This window comes from Cyprinus carpio, chromosome A11, assembly GCF_018340385.1.
Source record: "Cyprinus carpio isolate SPL01 chromosome A11, ASM1834038v1, whole genome shotgun sequence".
Taxonomy (NCBI): Eukaryota; Metazoa; Chordata; class Actinopteri; order Cypriniformes; family Cyprinidae; genus Cyprinus; species Cyprinus carpio.
In genome coordinates this window covers 24,224,314-24,236,722 of record NC_056582.1, presented here as the reverse complement: position 1 = coordinate 24,236,722, position 12,409 = coordinate 24,224,314, and the positions used below count along the sequence as shown (strand labels likewise).

The 12,409-nt window shown below is 29.5% G+C and overlaps 1 pseudogene; it reads left to right on the top strand.

Moving 5' to 3' along the window:
* LOC109054110 overlaps nt 1–12,409 on the top strand; it is a 67,800-nt pseudogene that overhangs the window by 21,498 nt on the left and 33,893 nt on the right.

Genomic DNA, 12,409 nt, shown 5'->3' with positions numbered 1-12,409 from the left:
AAACAACTGGGTTTCTTGTTGCGACACGGTTGAATGTGTGGCTTCACACAGACTTTTTAAACTCATTTGATTCTTCATAGAAAAATGTCATTAGTATTTGGGAATGTTTTTGGGGGAAATGTTGCAATGTTTGTGGATCGTTACATTGACCTCCTTTCTTTCTAGAAGATCTAGTTCATACCATTCTAAATATAGCACGTATAAAACTCATAGTAAAATCTGTTGGCAAATGTATTCATGGTATTAAGGCAAATAATAATTATTTGGATATTTTTAAAAACAATTGTTACATTGCTTGGTAACTGCAAATAGCGTACAGCTGAATAAAATTACCTGGAAAATGATTGAAAATTGTTTACGGAAATAATGGGGAATTATTATTATTATAATTTTTTATTATATTTATTTAACCTTTTTTTTATTTAAATTAGGATTTAAATTATATTTTCATATTAAATAATTTTGTATTAAATCAGTAAAAAAAAATACATTTTAGATAAGTGTATTATTATTAGTAGTAGAATTGATATTATTATAGAATTATTTAAAAATGTTTTTTATTTGAATAATATTTAATATAACAATTTTGGACTGCATTTTATATAATTCTATTTTTTATTATTACTATTATTATAAAAGTATTAAATAGTATTTTATTTAAATCATTATTTAAATTTCATTTTTATGTTAAATAATTTTGTTTTCAAATTAATTGAAATACATTTCAGCTAAGTTTAGTATTATTATAAAGGTATTAAAATAGTATTTATTTAAATTATATTTTTATATGAAATAGTTTTGAATCAAAATTAATTAAAATAAATTTTACATTTAGAAGTGTATTGTTATTATTTTTATTATAAAAGTATTAAAACAGTATTTTATTTAAATCATTATTTAAATTTCATTTCTATGGTAAATAATTTTGTTTTAAAATTAATTGAGATACATTTTAGCTAAGTGTAGTATTATTATAAAGGTATTAAAATAGTATTTATTTAAATTATATTTTTATATGAAATAGTTTTGAATCAAATTAATTAAAATAAATGTTACGTTTAGAAGTGTATTATTACTATTATTATTATAAAAATATTAAAATAGCATTTTATTTAAATTTATAGTAAATAATTTAGTATTACAATTGATTAAAATATATTATTATAAACATATTAAAACAGTATTTATGCAATTATTAATCAACCTTTGATCATTGTTGTGTTTTATAGTATTGTTGTTGCTGCGGTTCACTCCAGGTCGTGTATTAAGAGTGATTTTCCTTCAGTTACGTACACAGTGCTGCTTAATTACCCCTATGATCCACGAGAGAAAGTATTGTAATTCTGAGTTCCAGCTGCTAAAGCTCTTTTTTGTCGTCCTGCAGACGAGCGAGAGGCCGTGCAGAAGAAGACCTTCACCAAATGGGTGAACTCACACTTGTCTCGCGTGTCCTGTCGGATCACGGATCTCTACATGGACCTGAGGGACGGACGGATGCTCATCAAGCTGCTGGAGGTTCTGTCTGGAGAGAGACTGGTGAGTCGGACTGATGATGTCATCGCCAGGGGGCGGGGCCGGCGGAATTCCCATAAAGACGATGCCCATATTTGGCCGTGTTGTCATTCTGAGTCAAATCCGTCACTCAGATAACTGTGTTTGGCTTCAGGACCCCGGTGGCTTTGCTTTCACTCAGACCATTAACCGTGTGCGTCATCCAGTTGCTTGAAACTGTTCTTTCCTGTTCAGAGACTTTTGAGAAAACACCAGCTTCAGGAGTGCATTATTATTATCAGCTTACAAAAACACAGATGGAGACTGTGATATGATCAGAACAAGCGAAGATAATGAGTGAAAACATTTAGACGGATGAATCAGGTCATATTTCACAAGAAAATTAAAACACAAAATTACATTTTGCATAAAGAAAATTAAGCTATGATTTTTTGTGTTGTCAGTGATGTTATTCTTCATTAAGTGACACTAATGTTTGAATTCTATAATGTCAATAACAAAAACAATTCCATACTTTTTCGCCCTGCAATATTTAATTTTGGGTCCTACTATTGTCACTTTGTCACTTATGTATTGCCAAAAATTTTATTTAAAGTATATAAATTTGTATATATGTTTTAGTGATATGTAGTATTACAGGATTGCCTTTATTCCAGTGTTATTTATATACTAATATAGCATTTACAATTTATTTATTTTTTTAATATTTAGCTTTTATTTTTTTATTTTAATATTAGCAATTTTGTTTTGTGCTTCTGCCATTTTTATTAGTTTTTTTAAACTAATAAAAATGGCAAAAAAAAATTGTTAACTATTATTTATTTTAATTTTAGCTGTAGTTTTAGTCATTTTACTACTTTGACTTATTTAATTGAGTTGCCAAGACATCATTTCTATTTTTCATTTGTTTTTAATCTAATATTTTATTTCAGCTTTATTTGTGAATCTAATAACAAAAAACAAACAAACAAAAAATCTGGATATATTTGTTAATTGGTCATTTATTTATTTATTTAGTTAATTTCATTTTATTTTTAACATAATTCTTATTTTTTTAATGTTTAGTATATATTTAGTAACTTCTCTTACTTTACATATAACACTTTTTCCTACACATTATATTACTGTACTTTTAAGTGTATTATTTATTTACATGCATTTATTTAATCTCAAAATTCCAATACATCCAGATATATTAGTGGTGAGTATTGACCTAAACATGTTCTCAGTGAGGTTTTGAATGGAATAAGATTAATATCATCTATAAGTCATACGTTTCCAGGCCTTCATTCCAGACGTCTCCTCATCAGAGTCGATCCATAGTTAAACTCTAACGTCTGTGTCAACAGGTCGCTACCTTTGTGTGTGAAACACAGTTCTGGGGCGTCAGTTCAACTATTTGAACAGGACTGCGACTGATAAGACGCTGAATACTCAAAACAAGATTGACCAACAAGCTTGTATTTCTGTCCTGAATAACACATTCGAGTCCATTTTGATCAGGTAGAGATGCATAAAAATATGCGAATATGCAAAAAAAAAAAAAAAAAAAAAAATTTTGGTATTTGGTAAGGGGATTTGGATTTGCTTTATGATTTATATAAATACACATCATTTATTTATTTTATTTGTATGTATTTTTCAAGCAATAAAATATATATATTTTTTTAAATTGGTGTCAAAAATACTTTTTGTAAAATTATCTATGAAGATATATTATATAGTTAAGTGTCAAAAAACCTTTGTAAAATATATTTAGACTTTTACCCATATCTGACACAATTCTGGACTGAATTTTGTTAATAAACATGAATAGGTACATCTATTGACGTACCATTGCAGCATGAAAAATTCATCACTTTTTTCATCTGTAAGTGAAATTTATTTTGTTGAAAACTTTCCAGAGTAATATTTACATTGTTTTGAAGTTTTGTTAGACATAAATAGGCAGGTTTCATAAAATTTAGACTGTTTTTGAGCGTTCATGAGTTATAAATTCAAAAGAATTTAACCAAATTCCATTCATGTCAATGGGGTCAACGCAGGTAATTCTCAGATTATATGTTCTTATAAATTTAACACAATGATATATTCTAATAAAATCAATCACCAGTATTGGAAAAAAATATATAAATATTTAACATCATAGTTTGTTTATTGTAGTTTATGTGTAATTTTTCTTTAATTAATAAAAAAGGGGGGTTGCACTTTATTTTACACTTACCTGTACTTACAGTTTACTTATCTAAGAAAGTACTGGATAATATAAGATAACTACATGTGTTAGGTTTAGTTGGTACCTAGTTATTAAACAGATATTGTAATTACTATAACAAGTACATAGTATGTACATGCAGCAGAAGACTGCAAAATAAAGTGTAAATACAGTAATAACATGGAAAATGTTGATATTTTTTCATATTCACTCATTAAAGAGAAGTTGCTGAACACATACAATATGGTTTTAGATGAAAAATATTAAGTTGTGACTTTGTTTTATGTAAAAAAAAAAAAATAGCATACAGATTTTGGATGCATTGTGAAGGTTGAGTAATGTTAGATCGTACATCAGGATCGAGTGAATAAGTGTGTGAAAGAGCCATGTGTAACCGCAGCGTTTATGTTCACACATGCTTTCACTATCTCTCAAGGTTCACGATAAGATAGCTTGTCAGTATGCCAACAAAAGAAACACCTTCCTTTGACGTTTCCTGCCTTATTCACCAAGGCCACGAGTCACATCCTAAACTGAGATGTTTTACTGATCTATCGCTCGTCTTTTCCTGAAACGAAGCTCTTGCAGTGAAACTCATCGCTGTTTTTGGCGAGCGCTCCAAGTGTAGCTTGAATTTCAAACCCTGTCGAGCGGCCCGTCTAGATTGGTTTACACAAGCGTATCGGGCAAGTCCAGAGGAAGAAACCTTTACCCAGAATGCATCAATACCAGCACTGACCGAGATCGGTGTTTGTGCTCCGTTTCACTTACTGTAGCAACCGCTTAATGAAGAAGCTCACTCATAGATTCCCTTCAAGAGTGTCAGTTCTTCCCCCTTTATCTGCTTCATCACACTGTATCTGTGGCCATAATTCATCTCATATATTAAATCTGCCGCTGTCCGTCTGCTTGAATGCTTGTTTCTGTCAGGACTTGTCTTCACAGATAAAGCAAGTTCAAGCATCCAAACAAAACACTGATTCATCGCAAACATATGCTTGATAACGAATAAAAGAGTCACAAGCTTTAAATAAAGCATGTCCAGCAGCACTCTTATAGTATAGACCATTTATTTTAAGTTATGAAATGGCTTATGTTTAACAATTTTCAATTTCATAACATTTTCCATTTGTCTCATATAAAAACCAGAATTATCTTATTCTATTCTATATATATCTGATATGTGATCTGATCGTGTGATTGGCTGATAGGACGATCACAGAATCTCAATGAAAGGCAGAGCAGCTCACCTAGCAGCCGCCCAATAGAAAACTGCTGATATCATGCCCTGCACCGTCCCAGTCTCTGCAGTGTGTGTGTGTGTGTGTGTGTGTGTGTGAGGTCCTCTCACCCGCTCTGAGAGGAACGTACCCAGTCCGTGTCTCAGAGGGAGGATGGATATCATCCCGCCTCGTTTAGCTCAATTAGTGAAATGCTGTCACTTCACCTCAAGCACGTCCGCTGAGGATCAGCTGCTGATTGAGCCGTCTCTCTAAGCATGATGGGATAGCCAATCCTCCAGAGACGTGGGGACAGCTCGACCTCTGCTCTCTCAAGCTCCAGATTATAAATAATGTATTGTGTGTACATTTTTTTTGTTGTTAAAAAGATGGTCTGTATATGGCTATGAGTAAACGCAAGATACTTTTTTGACGTAAAAATGCTGTAATTATTGTATTATTACAGGCAAAAAAAAAGGTAAAATAAATTATGTTATTAACTGGTATTTTTATTTTTTCTACTCAAACTGGTTTTGGAATGGTAATAACACAGAAGGAACGCATTAATAGAAACGTTAAAATACTGATTCTTTCTCGGAGTGAGAACCGATTGAATAGTTGTTTTTTTTTTTTTGCTGTGGTTTTTTTTTTTTTTTTTTTTTTTTTTTTTTTTTTCGTTTTTAAGCCCTGATTATTATACACATTTGTATTTATTTATTTTTATTTTCTTTTTATATTTAATTTATTTTTTACTTTTTTTTTTCTGAAAATATTTAGTTTTATTATATAATATATATAGATATATATATATATATCTTTTTTTTTTTTTTTTATGTGTTTTTTTTTTTGTTTTTTTCTTCCGTTTTTCAGAACTCCAGTTTTTCCTAACTATAAATGCAATTTTACAGCAGCTTTCTCCAGACGTGCAGAACAGTTCAAAGTCTGCTCATAAACGTCACCTGTTTAACAACCCGGTTACTCATTTACCCATTTCTACATGACCTAAAAATATAAAAGCTCCAGGAAACTTTGTGCATTTCATGCATATCCCTACGTGCAAAGTTATTCAAAGAATTCTGAAGAGCTGTGGTCACTCTGGTCTTCTTCACTCGGCCTTAATGTAAAAAATAGGACGTTCCCTCCTGAGGAGTTTAATATATCATATCATTTGACAACAGACACGCTTTTTCCTGTGAGACCTTGTTTCCCCCCCTCCCCTTCCTTCCAAAAAAAACTAATGTGTCAGAAAGAAAAATAGCCGATGACCTGTCTGCATGAGCGACGGGGAACAAAAAGCATTGTTAACTTAAGGCCTCACACGGTCGTTCGTTTTACTAGACTCTGCATGCCATCATGGATATCCCCTGTTAACCCCCTTACTGAGCTCAAATGAACTCACCCATAACCGATGCCTTAACAAAACGAACATGCATGCATGTTATAAAGCCGTATAATGTCACACACACGTTTCCTGAAATCGTGTGGTGCAGCCCAAGCGCCCAGCCGAAGGGTCGCATGCGAATCCCCTGTCTGGAGGGAACGTGGACAAGGCCCTGCAGTTTCCTCAAGGAGCAGGCCGCGTGCATTATTCTGGAGAACATGGGGGCCTCACCACAAACTGATACGCGTCGCTTGGACGGAAACCACCGACTCACGCTCGGACTCATCTGGACCATCATCCTCCGCTTCCAGGTACACAGCATCATCAGCATGTGAGGGACGTCCATCCTAAAATTTTAAAGCCAGCTGCATGTTTTCATGGATAAAGACCCAGTTTATATTGTGAAAAATTTATATTGAAATATATTTTTTTTTTTTTTTTTTTTTTTTTTTTTTTGTTTTTTTTTACAATACCTATTTTCCTCTACTAACTATAATACTATACTGTTACATGTATTATATATATAGATAGAGATATATAATATATATATAATATAGATATATTATATTATATCATATATATATATCTATATATATATATGTACTATATTATTGATATTTTATTTTTATATTTATATATTTATATTTAAACCAGATTTTTTTATTTATTTAAAAATATTTTGTTTCTTTTACATTATTTGCATACTCACTATAATACTGTACTGTTAAATAATTTTTTATATTTATATATGTATTTATTTAAACTCCTTTTTTATTATTTTTATTATTTTTTTCAAAAAATTTTATTATATTTTTTTTTTTTATTAAAATACATTTGAAAATATATAGTTTCTATTACTTTACAACACTTTTTTCCCCTTGCTATAATGCTATATTTTTTTATATATATAATTGTTGGTCAGATTTTTTATTTAGTTTAATTTAGAAAATATTTAGTGTCTCTTACTTTACATTTTTAACACTTTTTTTCCTTCTCACTATCGTACTGTATACTGTTAGATTTTTTATTTATATTTATATATGTGTTTAATTATTTAAACCAATTTTTATAATTAATTTTAATCAAAATTGTTTATTTATTTTAACAATTCTTATCCATTTATTTATTTTGTTTACATGAAAAATATTTAGCCTATATTGCTTTTCCCTACTCACTCTAGTACTAGTACTGTTAGAGGTATTATATATATTTATATATTTATTTAATCCAAATTTTCTTTCATTTTTAAACTCATTGTTTAAACAATTGTTTAAAAATTCCTTTTTTTTTTCTGTTTGCTGTTGCTTGGAAAACCCCTGCCCTAAAATAAGCTCACTTTTCAATGACCATACAGCCAAAGAATGCAACAAATAATTAATGAACAAAAAATTTTTTTTGTTTTTTTTTGTGTGTGTTGTAGATTGATTAAAGTCATCGTTGGTTGCAGGACAGAAGACAATAAAGAGAAACGCTCAGCCAAGGACGCGCTGCTCCTGTTGCCAGATGAAGACCGCAGGGTGGGTGGATGTCCAGAATAAAGACACAACACTTTGTCCGAGTCCTTGATATCTGACAGCTCTGCTTTGTGTTTCACAGCTATCCCAACGTCAACATCCACAACTTCACCACCAGCTGGCGTGATGGCATGGCTTTCAACGCCCTCATTCACAAACACAGGTACTGATTTTAGTCCACCTGCGTCAGCATTTCTTTCTCGTAAAGCTTAGCATGCTTCATTCTCAGTGGCTTTATGTTTCCAGGCCAGACCTGATTGATTTCGACAAACTGAAGAAGTCCAATGCTCACTACAACCTGCAGAACGCCTTCAACCTGGCGGAGCAGCACCTGGGGCTCACCAAACTCCTGGATCCGGAGGGGTAAGTGCTGATTCTGCTTCTACATATCTAGTCATCATAATATACACCATAACACACTGTCTATTTTCACAGATCATCAGCGTAGCGCCATCCCCGATGAGAAGTCTTGGGGTCCCCCCCCCCCCCCGCCCCCCCCCCACTCAACTTACGTCGTCACATACTACCATTATTTCTCCAAGATGAAGGCCCTGAAGGTGGAGGGCAAACGAATCGGAAAGGTCTGAGTCTTTAAAACACCTGGACTACGAGAATGTTCTCTGCTTTCTGTGAAAGAAAGATTATTTCAGCGTCTTAATGTTTGATTTTTATTTTTTGGTTTTTTTTTAATTGTGTTTTTATGATGTGTGTTTTTATATTTGCTATTTAATTTATTTGATATTAAAGATTATTAAATAAAACATTTAATTAATAAAAACAATATAAAATGTAAATACATCAATAATTAAATTCATTTTTCTTATTTATAAAATAGTTTTTAAAAAAAGATATATATTTTTTTTTAGTTTTTTTTTTGAATTTTATTATTTCAAATATTATTATTTTGAATATTAAATATATGTTATTTTCTATATAAAATATATATATATATTATTATTAATAGTATATATATAGAATATATATTATATATATAGATATATACTATATATTATATATGATTCTAATATTACTATTAAAAACACTTTTTTTGTACTCACTATAGTCCGTTCTGTTAGATATCATTACTTTATATTTATTTATTTATTTAAACTTTTTAATATGAAAACATTAAATTCCTTTTAATATTTGTAAATACATGTTAAAACTAAATTAATTATTCCAATATTTATTTGAAATGTACCTCTTAGTAATGCGTGGGTCATCCTTAATATTTAAATAATTTCAATTGATCCAGCTGTGCTTAAATATGTTTATTGCCTTAATCACAGTCCTTATTTTTATTATTTTTTGTTATGTAGCAGTTTTTTATATATATATATAATATATTATATATATATAATATATTATCTTTTTTTTTTTTTATTTGTTAATTATCAGTTTAGTAAGAATGTAAGTTTAAACTCTTTGTATTGAAATCAATTAAATAACTAAATAAATTTCTATTTGACGTTGTAACACATGTTTTTATTGACTGATTATTGTAGTCCTTTTATATTTATTTTAATTTTACCTAGGAATACATTATGGTTAATTAAATATTACATTTATTAGTTATTTTTAAATAGTCCTATTAAATAAATAAAAAATAAAATATTTTCTAAATACACTATAATTGATTAATAAGTTAAATTATAACTAAATTAAATCTTCTATGTTATATCTGTTTATATTCTGAACTGTTATAGGTTTAGTCTTCATGGCATATTTCTAACCATTTATGTGAGTTTTTTGGGCGCCTTGAACGTAAAATGCAGTAAAATATCAGTAAATGTATTTAAAATACAGAATTGAAGTCTAAAACCACAACTTACCTAAAGCTTTAACTTTAACAGCTGTTTAGCTGCCGTGCAACTTTTATTTCCATTATGAAAAGTAGATCTGACATTAACATCTGTCTGTGTTCACCAGGTGCTGGACAACGCCATCGAGACCGAGAAGATGATCGAGAAATATGAATCTCTGGCGTCTGATCTGCTGGAGTGGATTGAGCAACCAAATCATCATCCTCAACAACCGGCAAGTTGGGCAAACTCTCTGGTTGGGTCCAGCAGCAGCTGCATGCCCTTCAACACTTACAGGCGCTGTAGAGAAACCACCCAAGTGAGTGTACTGCGAAAACCAAACATCCCAACACATGATGATCAGAACTGAAATGAAACCGATGGTCATTTTTCACCGCTTGCTTCCACAATTCACTGAGAAATGGCAACCTGGAAGGGCTTCTGTTGCACCATCCGAGCACGATGAGGGCCAACACAACCAGAAATGTACAATGCTCGAGAGGGCAAACCCATCTCAGACATCAACAAGGTGAAAAACCTTGTTTTCCAAATACCTTAGATTGTCTTTCGGAGCTGCACGTTGTTGTTTTATGCCTAGGATTCCTTTTTATTCCTTACTTGGGGCTTTCGTCAGGTAAACTATAGTCACACTCACCGCCACGTTTTGTACTTACACTGTTTTATATTTATGCATTTACTTTATACATATTATTTAAAAAATATATTATAAGCAATTTATTTATAATATATGAAAAAATATATTTATTGTAAATGCATTTATTAGATTTTTACTTTGTTAAGTTTAAGCTAGGATTCATTATTTATTTACTTAGAAATAAATAGCATGGTGTAACCTTGGCATTTTGCTTTTTTGGAGTATTTTGTAAGAGTAAAACCATGGTACAATCACAGTATTTTTGTAATTACACTATTTTACAGTTATACATTTATATTATTTATATCTAAAAGCATTCTAAAAAATTATATATATATATATATATATATATATATATATATGAAGAGTTTATTTGCAAAAACAGATAAAACATGATTTTTGAAAATTGTTAAAAACGGAGTTATCTGTTTTGAAAATGAACTCTTCATATATATATATATATATATATATATATATATATATATATATATATATATATATATGAACTAAAATATTTATATATTATATTTTTTAATATTTATTTATAATATAATTTATATATAATATATTATTTATATATATTTAAATATTAAACATTAAAAAACTGTATTTATTATTTATTATTTATTATTTATTTGTTAGCATTAGATTAGATTTTATATTTATATTTATTATTTATAATTTTTTTTTTAAATATATTATAAATGCTATATTATAATTTGTGCTTATGCAGGTCATGTGTGTGTATGTATATATATATATATATATATATATATATATATATATATATATATATATATATATATATATATATATATATATATATATAAAACAAAACAATTTATTTATAATCTATTTAAAAACAGTTTATTTACTTTTTAATATTTGTTCATTATTATTTATTTACATTTTATTTACTTTTTATTATTTATTATACATTAATTAGATTACCTCTTCAATTTTACCTGGCTAGGATTCATTATTTATCCACTTACAAATAAATACCGTGGTACTTTGCTTACTGTGGTGCGTTCTGTAAGAGTAAAGCTATGGCACAGCCACAGTATTGTTTGGGTTAGATTCTGCATTTTAGATTGAATTGCATCAGTTTTTTCCCATCATTATTTCATTTCCTCAGTAAAATCTCTTGAAATCCGCATGGTGACTGTGATGTGCTGAAGCTGTGGTGTTGTCGCAGGCGTGGGAGCGTCTGGAGAAGGCTGAGCACGAGCGTGAGCTGGCGCTGAGGACCGAGCTGATTCGACAGGAGAAGCTGGAGCAGCTCGCCAGACGCTTCGACCGCAAGGCTGCCATGAGAGAGACCTGGCTGAGCGAGAACCAGCGCCTCGTCTCACAGGTGCATTTCACCGCTGCTGGAGAAACAAACACACATGTGCTGCCTCCAGCACTGCTTTGTGTAAAACTGTTTCAGCCGGGATTTTATGCAGTTTAGTGACCCCTGGTGGTGAAAGATTCAAAATCATCAAGATACAAAACACAGTTGCTTGTGCACTATTTTATATTTTATACATTCACAATTCACTTGTATATATTTTTAAAAATTATGTATTTATATATTCAAATTTATTATGAATAATGGTTTTATTACTTATTTTAAATGCATATTATTTATATTTATATACTTGTTACCTTTTTATAAAAGGAAACGCTCTAAATTATTATTTTTCATAAATATGCCACAAAATAAATATTTAAATATTTATTTATTTATCTTTCTTTTAAAACATAAAACTTGTACATACATACATACATACACACACACACACACACACACATATATAAATATTTACATTTATTATGAATTATCTATATTATTCATAATACTTATTTATTTTATTTATTATATGAAAACAAAAAACTCTAAATGAACATTTTTCATGCCACAAAAAATCTATGCTTCCAGTAAACAATAATTGTGCAATATTTATGAACTATTATAAAAGATATTTATTTATTTATTTATAATATATTTTATTTGTTATTTATGATTTATTATTCATTTTTATGTTATTTATGAACTATTATAAAAGATATTTATTTATTTATTTATAATATATTTTATTTGTTATTTATGGATAAGAATTTTTCA